This window comes from Gossypium hirsutum, chromosome D04, assembly GCF_007990345.1.
Source record: "Gossypium hirsutum isolate 1008001.06 chromosome D04, Gossypium_hirsutum_v2.1, whole genome shotgun sequence".
NCBI lineage: Eukaryota > Viridiplantae > Streptophyta > Magnoliopsida > Malvales > Malvaceae > Gossypium > Gossypium hirsutum.
The window spans coordinates 10,971,404-10,981,181 of record NC_053440.1 but is presented as its reverse complement, the minus strand read 5'-3'; positions in this window follow the sequence as shown (position 1 = coordinate 10,981,181).

Genomic DNA, 9,778 nt, shown 5'->3' with positions numbered 1-9,778 from the left:
CCATCCAACCAATCACACTAATTAGGACTTCAAGAGTTCATCCAACTAATCACACTGATATGTGGTGGTATGCCACTCATAAATATGCAGTTGAGCTGCCCAGAAAAAATTACGGTTTAATCACCATAAGTGTAGTAAAACTGCCACATTACACTTTCTCTATCACATCATAACCCACCCTAAAACTTATGCATAACATAATAGCATACATACATACATATATTATGAGTTGTATGGCATTCATACCCAAACATACATATTTACAGAGCATATCTTAACGTATTTTATACATAATTTAACTTATTTAACATGCTTTCTAAGCTTACCTATAAAAGAACATACCAAATCTTATGCTTTCCTAGGCCTACAAAATTCCCACAGACCCAATTTATGAGTCCTTTAATCGGGCCTTAAAATTTGTCGAAAAACCCACAAGGCCCAATAAACTAGCCTATGTGGTCAACGCGACCTACCTGCACCGGTCGTGTAATTACACACGGCCATGTGCTCCACACAGGCTACCATATGGTCATGTGGTGCACACGGTTTGTCAAACGATCGTGTGATGATGGGCTGTTTTGAAAACATCCTATATTCTCTGATTTTTATGAGTTTTAGTCGAGTTTTTTGAGTTAGTTCACACACTTGATGGTAAATCTGATTAACCACACCACTGAAAAATCACAAATCCTACACGGCATTGAATCACATCAATTAACAATAATATTAAACCAAATATTTCATTTGATAACCCTTGTTTCAAATAGAATTATCCCTAAAAATAAGTTACGAGCACTTATCAAAATAACAACGTCCAACACAACACTACTACGCCAAAAGGTCTCAAAGCTCGCACTTCTTGCCTAATCAAGGTCCACAAAAATGTTTAACACAACAAGGATCAAAATAAACACCAATCAAACACCTATCTTGCCACAAAGAATGAATTTAATTCAATAGAAGAAAAATAAATGAAATCACTTACACTTTGCTTGGATTTACGAATACTACCAAAGAATCAACAAAACAATCCACAAAAATTTAATGGAAACAAATAAGGTAGCAAAAAAAAAAGAAGAAAAAGATAGAACTCAAGAATGAATGGAAGAGAAAAGAAGCAGTAACATGACAAGAGAGGGGAAAAACAAAAGATAGAAACGTGCAAAAATGGGGAAAATTTGGACAACTAATGGGTGAGGGAAAATAAGGATTTGGGATAAATTTCTAAAAATAAAATATATTCAAAATAACTTAATCCCAAATAAATCCTAACCCATCAGATTTACTAGAGTTCAAATTGAATTCAGCCTCCAACAGATGGCAAATAGAAAAATATTTTCAAATATGCACATAACAAGATTTGAACACAAGACCAAAGGGTAAGCTAACACCTGACCACTAAGCCAATAGACTCATTCTATCATAACTTACACGGAAACAAAATTTAAGTCAAAAGAATAGGGATATGAATTGAGCTTGAACTTAACAAAATTTCAATGGAATGACTCGAACCCAGAACTTCACACACACAACCACAATATTCAACCACTAAACCAAATTAAATTATTTACTATAATTTAACATTCCATAATAAAGAAAATTTGAGGTGTTACAGTAATATACTAAGCACTCTTGAATAAACAGTCAATTTTAGATAAATAATTATTTAATTGATTAATTAGTTCCATAATCGAAACATACCATATATAAATAAAGCACAATAATTTATCCCAATATTCATACAAACATTAGCTGATCAGGCTAATGAAATATAAATAAAAGAATAAATGAAAGGGATAAAGAAATTGCTCATTGATAAATCATTGAACCGTTGTTCTAGGACAATCTTCGGTCTCAAATGTATTCACATCAGAATAGAAAAGTTTCGACTAAGTAAAAATAAAAATAAAACTAAATCAAAATGAAAAAAATAAAGCTTTCTGTCTAAGTCTAGGTCTAATAAGTCTAACTAACTCCCTCTAATGAGGTTAAAAGTTTTTTAAATAGGAAAACATTAGGGTGATAGGTGCCTAAAATGCCATTGGAATGATTAGGGTTTAATTAAGGTGCATAACCCTAACTGGCTATCCTAATTTGACTAAATATTTCCAAGCTTTAGTCGTGACGTTGGGACATCGAGGAACTTCTCATCGCAACATTGCCATCGAGATTTTCTTCCCATATTCGTCTCGTCTTTGTGACACAGGGAAATCCCTCCTTAAAACGTAAGGGGGTTTTCAACCTTGACAGCTTCGAGGTTTTTTGTTGCGACATGGACCTTCCTGTTTCATGACACAAGCATCATCCCTTGTTCTTTCTTACTTGAAATGGCATCCTACACACTCGAATAGCCGACTAGTCATTCTTGAGGTCCGAGGTGGCCTAACGGATCGCCAAAATACCAAAAAATACATTAAAACGCTTATTTTGCAAAAAAATAAATCGAAGATAATAAAATTGAAAATGCGATAAATAAACATAAAACGACTAAAAAACAAGCTTGTTAAGTGCCGAAAAGACTTTAATTTACCACAACGAATTGTGGCAAATTAATTGGGTATACGACTTTTGCAATATGTAGCGTCATTCACAACAGTGGAATTCTTGTCCCGAGACATAGGTAAATGATATCCTCTCATTAGCATTATATGGTTAATGAAAAGTAAACGTAGTCACGGGTTGTTCGTCTTTGCGATGAATGACTTGATTACTGTTTGATAGTAATTGACTTTTCATGAAGGAAGATGTAATTTTTACCATGATATAAAATAGGATCATATTGGGAGAATGAATATTATCCCAAAGAGATTAAGGATATCCTATGAGGGTAACACACTTATGACAATGTCATTAGATCGAGTTGCTTTTATAATGATATGCCGTTAGAGAGAGCTCAGTCACGATACGATAGTGGAATGACTTTATGACTAAAGAAGTTTATAATTAATAGGAGAAAAGTTGAAACAAAATTATAAATCATTTAAGCCCTAATCACATATGTCCAATCGGTCCCTCCACTAGCTTGTTAAAACCAGAAATGAATTGCATGTTGAATCAAATGAACAGAAATGGTGAAAAAAGATAAATGAGAAATCATTTGAAAATTATTTTGGTTTTTCCAAAATGAAAAAGAAATTGGAGAAATGAAATTATTTGGAAATGAATGTGGCTTTCTCCAATATGAAAATGGAAAATGAAAAATGAAAATGGCCTAAAAATTTTATTTATGTTTTTCGAATTAAATAAAGTTCGAAAATGGAAATAAATCATTTGTTCATAGTGAACCATTGAATATAGAAATATTAAATATATTTTCTCATATATTCTTTTACAGTAAAGTGTTAATGATTTTAACAGAATTATAATTGAGTTGAGAAGATTATTTAATTACAAATATATTGAGAAGTTTATTTTGGGAAATAGAAAAACAAATATTTGGTTGGATCAAATTATAAAGTATTGGGTTAAAAGCCAAAAGAAGCACTTTTAATTGGACCCATTATGGTAGAGGGCCAAAAGCCTCTCATGTTAAAGGGGTGGACGCATAATGCCCTCAACCTAACCTGATTGACAGGGTCCGGGTCTCTGGTATTACAACACATAATACATAGCAAAATTTTTAAATAAAAAGATAGGGGCGATACATTTTAATTTAACAAACTTTAAAATGATTTTAATAAGATTTTACATACCGTGGATTCTTTTATAAACATAATTAAACCATTACAATCCAAATATTTATTAAAAATAGACTCTGATGAAAGGTAGTAAACTAAACATCTCCTAAGACGTTCCCCATATGCATAATATCCCAACTTGTCATTTATTGGTACATTCCTAGCGTTGTCTGTAACACCCCAAACCTGATCTAAGTAATCGAATCCAAATCTAGGGTGTTGCTACTCATGCACATATATAGTTCACTCAGTTATACAAATTTACATTCGATTACAATTGTTTAATTATAAGTTTTTATAAGAAATACATAAGTGTGAATAATACGAGAATTCAATTGGTATACACAAAGAATTTATTTACAACTATGATTGAATAGATGTCCTGGTCTATTATAATTATTCCGTGTAAAAGACTTGTATAAAATAACTCATACTCGAATAGACCAACGATCTTTCTCTGTATGCAAAATATATCGCCTCACCACTACTTTGGCGTAGCCCTAGCATCGCCCCTCCGGGCATAGACCCTTAAGAGCTCATTTGAAACATAACACACAGAAATAAGTTTGAGAGAGCTTAATGAGACCGACATTAGTTACCTGAGTTGTACTTTCACGTTACATCTAAGGTTTCGATCACTATCGTGCAAATTCAGTTTCTTTCTAGAGATTACCTTTCCATAATTCCATTCTTCATACGATATATGTCATACCTTACTCTGATTCATGCCTTACTTCCATATCTTCGATACATTACTCACACTCTTTCCCCTAGACTTTCAAGATTCCTTCACCATTCCCATTCTAGAGGTCCATACAAATAGAATACCCTTGATATTTCATACATACTCCAAGCAATGGTTTCTTCGAGATTTCATGGGTACTTTAGTACATAGATAGAAGGTACATTCTAGAATTTTACTAGATGTAACTCTTACCTATGTTTGCTCTTCTAGCCCATTCAGCCCATATTTTGAGTTCACCATATACGGAAGCATATAGAATAAATAATATACACACATGAGTCAGTTTAGAGACTCACTGACAACCCCAAACAAGAGCTTGATCTTCAAGTCCAAACATCCATCGAGAAATCTTTGCAACCACTGCTTAAAAAGCATAAGGATACCGTTAAAACTCATTCATATGAATTTTATCAACATCTGGAACCCATATAACCTGCACGCAGCACCTTCCTCATCTTACTATCTATGCATATAAAAGAGACTTACTTTATCAGAAGTCAACATGTAAGTCCATAAACAACCTTTTGCATGAACTCTTACCCGTAGTTTTAGCTCAACAATAAAGATCCACGATAAGCTCTAAATCAAGTCAACAACGATGTTTTCCAATAAAAGCAAGAAGATAACTCCCCTTTGTTTTAAAGCTTTCTTCAATAAAAATCTCACATCCTCATAGGGGAACCACACACGTGTCACAATCTTTTTTAACCTACCCTTTAAATGGTTTATAGCTATAAGGAAATGTATGCGAGAATTCATCTTTTTATTATATATATTTAATTCATCACTTCGTTCATTCCTAACTATTTCGTTATATTTTAACTAGCTCGACAATTAGGTAAACTCGGTGTACTATACCTTTGGCGATAACCGTCATTTGAAAACCCTCAATACTCTTACCAATTCTCTTCGTCTTTGCATCCCCATTTGTCCATATAAACATCCTTACTTGGTGCTCAAATATTGACTATACGCTCGATGTACTTGCCAAGAGTATCTATTAGACAAATAGGATTGCTCGAATCATAGTTCTTTTTTATTTACCTGCCAAACTTAGAGCTCGCAAGCCGGGTGCTACAACTCTTCCCCACTTAGGAAATTTTGACCTCGAAATTAATATAATCTTGGCAGAATAAACAACTCACAAAATCATTATCCGTCCACTCGACATATCACAAAAAGCCCATACTCAGAATACCAATAGGTTAGGCCACTTGTGTCAATCCATAACAGTTACACAAAAATTTCAGATTCTCTTAACTTCTTTCACGAAAGATGTCACCACCTTATTAGAGAACCCAAATAGTTGTCTTTCACTTAACTTCTCACACGCAATTACCTCTTTTTTATCCCTATCATTTCAACATCCCTTTTTTTCACCTTTTGCAATATCTAAATCCTTAAGTTCTCGTCTACTCTGCTCATTCTTTGCTCTCTTTGCCTTCATCTGTTCAAACGTACTAATCATTCTTCTTTTCTTTTCTTTTTACACTCCTGTCATCAAAATGGTTCGAACCAATACTTGAGGGAGGGACCAAAAATAAACCAACCGAAATATCACTTCTTCTAGTTCTGTTTTATTTGGTCCTTATGGTCCCAAAAATACCTTACCTGGGATGAGAACCCAGTTGATTACCTGTAGCACCATCGAAGATGAGATGACCCGGTATCGCGAAGCTCGAGGTATCCAAATCCCAAACTTCGCTTACACTTTTCAGTGACTAGAATAATGTCATTGGAGTAGAAATTCTTGAGGTTTCATTTCACCCTTAATCCTCCTAGGGGCCGATTTACACCTACCATTACATCCCTTCTTCTACTCCATCTTAAATGAGTATGGTATTGCGCCTAGGCAATTATCAGAGTTATCTTGGTGGGCTCTGGTAGCTTACTACATTGATTGTTGCATGCATAATGAGCCACCAATGCTGGGGGTTTTTCAGAAGTAGTATTAGTTGAAAGTAATTCGACAAGGAATTTTTGCTAGTAACGCCCATTTTAGTATTCATTCTAGGTGTGAGCCTATCATTCAAAACATCATCTCAAACCTCCATCAAAGGAAAGACAAATACTTAAGGGTTATCTGTAAGCTCGAGTCTAGCTTTTATTTTTCAACCAGCTGGTAAAAAACACTTGCAACCAATGCCAGCTAGTGGACTCTGAGTTTATTAATGTACAATATAATCGATTAAGGAAGGGGTACGTACTGGGCTTAGTGAAACTCGTTTTAATTAAAAACGTATTTCAATACTGTTTAGATGAAGTGAGCTCTAATGGTTACCAATTAGAGGATTCTCTCAAATGGGTGGACGACCTTAGTGTGCGATTTGATTTTGAAGCTTGGCTTTATAATTCCAAGGAAAACTTGACAAAAATCCTGTTAGGTGACATAAGTAAGCCACCCTTCTACTTCTACCACATCTGTGACCTTTATCCTCAAAATTAGAACCTCGTCATTGATCCTGTTACATCTTCTGTTTCTACTTCTAATCAAATTTTCAAGACATGAACATCTAGTCTATCCTTAAGGGAACTCATGGCTAGGGAAACACTACTATTACCCCATCAAAATAAATAATAATAAAGAAAACAAGGAAGAGGGTCAGAGGGGATGAAAGTACATAGGAGGTCAGAGTGGAAGAAAGTACTTAAGAGCCAGGTAGTAGTGATTTCCCTCCGTTAATAAGACATAAGTCACAGAAGGAGCCCATGCTATTGTTACCTCTACACCTTTGATTCCTACTCTTTCAGAGATTCCATCCCATTTAGAATAGTTTGCCCATATTCCTGGTTCTCCCATACCTTCTTCAGATCTTTTTTTATCTTAGAGCCCTTCAGAAGTAATTCCCATGGCTCAGCCAACTATTCTTCTCTCTCATACATTACATGCTACCCCTGTACGAACATGGAGTGACCTTCCTTGGTGAGCTTTTTTAGAGTTTGTACCAAATACCCCATCTCTTAGTGTCATCTCTCAGCAACAATAGAGTTTAGTACCTGCTCAATTAAGGGAGGCATTCATTTCTTATCGTGCATTCGTTTCCAATGAGGACCCTCTAACTATTATGGCCCAAGTCTAAGAGATTATGTTTGTGAAGCAAAGTCTTTGGAGTGGGGCTCATAGACTTGCCTGTCAAAAATGAGCAACCGAAAAAAGAGATCAATTCGCTGAAAGGTGAAAAACTTTTTTAGGAAGAGAAACTCAAAGATCTGTGAGAGAATCATAAGGTAGAGCTAGAGAACGAACATGGTTTTCATGACGAGACCTTCAAGAAGAATCAAGAATACACCCATAAAAATCTCATTGAGGCCCTGCTAGAGTGGAAGTCCAACTTAATCCAACACGCCTAAGTGTCTACAGGTCCCTTTGATCTCAGGAAGGTAGAATTTGACTACCTCAAAGAAATTTCCACTAACTCACTTGGCTTCGATGTTTACTACCCAATGGGTGAAGTGTAGGAAGCATTCCAAAGGGAGTAGAAGTAATAAGAAGGTTTCATCATTCCATCTATGCCCATCATTGAAGGAAATGAGGAGGGCTCAGCATCAGAGGATCAGATTTTAGAGGGCACTTCTCCTACTAAAGAGATCCCTACTGAGCCCACTAATCAGCCTCGTGGAGTGGAGGGTTGAAATCTACTCTTTTGGTCATGTATTTCATTTTTGTTTACTTTTTATTTTTTCAAACTTTGATCCATGTAATATTTTTCTCCTTATTAATGCGATCATTCCTTTACCTTCTTTACTATCTTACATATCATCATATCATTTACCTTGCTTCTTTTTTTTGTTTTACTTTTAGGCCTTTTTCTTTTTGTTCCCACCACAATGTCTTGTTTGAACCATTGTTTTGTTTTACCATTCCCATCACAATGTCTTTAAACATAAGTAAACATAATTCATACAAGAAAAGTTTAACGCACCTAATAGACTTGGTCAGGTTCAATGTACTATGCATACAAGGCTCCTTCGTCCTTTGTGATCTAAGAACCAACTAAATTATGCTCTGATATTAAGCTTGTAATGCCCCAAACTCGATCTGATGAACCAGATTTGAAACTAAGGTGTTACTATTCAAGCACATATGTAGCTCACTCAATTATACAAATTTACATTCAATTGCAATTTTTTAAATATAAATTTCTTTAAGAAATATAGAAGTGTGAAAAATACGAGAATTCAATTGGTATACACAGAGAATTTGTCACATCCCAAAACTGGAGGGTTAGTAGAATCGGGTTTGTGAATCGAGAAAGAGAGGTCACGCCCTAATTTTTGAGATTATCTGTGCATTTTTAAGAAAAAATGAGTTACTGGTTTTTTGGTTAAATGTTTTTGAAATTGTCCTTGAAACCCAAGTTCAAATTCCTTCCCTTACACTATTTTTATTATTTTGTAAATTTTGCTTTAAACCTGTAACATCCCTAATTTTTTGTTTAAAGTTGGTAAAATTATTTCAATAATGAGTAATTGACCTAGTGGTTAACTGAAAACAAAGATATAGTGCTATTCGTTTAGAAACCCTAGTTTGATTCTCTTCCTTTGAAAAATAGCTTAATTTTGCTAAATTTTCTCCTTCGCCCTATTTTTGTGCTACCCATGCCTTTTAACCTGGGTATAGATATCACTTTTTCACTTATTTTTAACCTTAAGTCAATTTTTCTCCTACCCTAGCCATCTCCTCTCCTCTCTTATTTTTTTCTCAAAGTTTTTTACTTTTAATGGGATTTCATCACAGTTGCATCACCCCATTATTAGAGTTTTTATTTTTGTTTTCCTAGCCACCCTATTGAAAATCTAAACCTCCTAAACCAGCCTTAAACTTCCCTTTTCTTTTTCCACTCCTAATAGCCTCCTTTATTGTCCATTGCCGCCCCTCTCCCTTATTCGTATTGGTACCAGTAATTCTTATTTTTCTTTCTCTATTATTGTGCTTTGTATGCTAATTTTTAGCTACTTCTTTTACAGCCAATAAATCATAATTCTAGCCATTAAAGTTGTTCTTTTTGACTGTCCAAAGATCCTCCTTGTGCCGCCCCAGATCTACATTTTCTGTTGCCTTAAGTGGTGTTGCCATCCCCTTAAGACACCATTGTTTTAGGACTACCGTTTCTCTTCAGTTTTCTCCCCTACTATTGTATGTTTTTTGGATTTTTCCTTCTATTTAGATATGATTTAGATGTTCCTAATCAATTAATTAACTAAGATGTTCATTTGACAACTCAAATATGGGTAATAGGTACTGCAAACTGCAAACTTGTATGAGATCTTGCACTATTTCGCTTTGTTAATAATTTCTTCTTTGGTTGATTGATTTAAAATCTGAATAGGGGTTTTTCATTACTAATTTTTGGGG